This window comes from Tachysurus fulvidraco, chromosome 21 (genome assembly GCF_022655615.1).
Source record: "Tachysurus fulvidraco isolate hzauxx_2018 chromosome 21, HZAU_PFXX_2.0, whole genome shotgun sequence".
NCBI lineage: Eukaryota > Metazoa > Chordata > Actinopteri > Siluriformes > Bagridae > Tachysurus > Tachysurus fulvidraco.
Window position 1 is genome coordinate 88,921 of NC_062538.1, and position 1,080 is coordinate 90,000.

Sequence of the window (1,080 nt, forward strand, 5' to 3'; positions counted from 1 at the left end):
GACACACACATACGGACACACAGACACACACACATACGGACACACAGACACACACACATACGGACACACAGACACACACACATACGGACACACAGACACAGACACACACACAGACAGACACACAGACACACACACAGACACAGACACACAGACACACACAGACAGACACACACAGACAGACACACAGACAGACACACAGACACACACACACAGACACACACACAGACACACACACAGACAGACACACACACAGACAGACACACACAGACAGACACACACAGACAGACACACACAGACAGACACACACACAGACAGACAGACACACAGACAGACACACAGACAGACACACACACAGACACACACACAGACACACACACAGACACACACAGACACACACACAGACACACACACAGACACACACACAGACACACACACAGACACACACACAGACACACACACAGACACACACACAGACACACACACAGACACACACACAGACACACAGACATGAGTTCATATTTACATCAAGTGGCAGCACAAATCTGGAAGCTAGAAGAGGAATAACAAACTGTTGGGGTCGTAATGGATTAGATATATATTTAGATTTCTCACACCATTTAGGTTTGTGGGCAGATTCCAAAAATCTTCACAGTAGTCATAAAATAATTACTGATGTCAGACCAATCACAGTGAAACAATATTCAATTAGTTAACGTTAATTTCTGTCTCAGCAAAAGTATCAACTGAGTAACTTATGCTGAAGGTTTAGAATAAAAGAAACATGTTCTAGATAACTCACATTCATCTAGTCTTTAACAGAGCAACTGTCCATCACAGTCCATCCCTGTCCACCACACTGTCCATCTCTGTCCATCCCTGTCCACCACACTGTCCATCTCTGTCCATCCCTGTCCACCACACTGTCCATCCCTGTCCACCACACTGTCCATCCCTGTCCACCACACTGTCCATCCCTGTCCACCACACTGTCCATCCCTGTCCACCACACTGTAATCCAAACTCTAAAAATACTGAAAACCAGTTCTGGAAAATTTTTACAGACTTAAATAAGCTTCTTAA

At 44.9% G+C, this 1,080-nt stretch overlaps 1 protein-coding gene across 3 annotated transcripts in view; it reads right to left on the reverse strand.

Annotated features, from left to right (window-relative positions):
- Window positions 1-385: 385 nt before the first annotated feature.
- Window positions 386-1,080, reverse strand: part of rbm27 (RNA binding motif protein 27) — a 14,130-nt gene continuing 13,435 nt past the window's right edge. For all 3 annotated transcript variants that reach the window (XM_027154366.2, XM_027154367.2, XM_027154368.2), the window contains one exon: window positions 386-1,080. This exon is cut by the window's right edge and continues 138 nt beyond it. The gene's annotated coding sequence lies outside the window, so the exon portion shown is untranslated.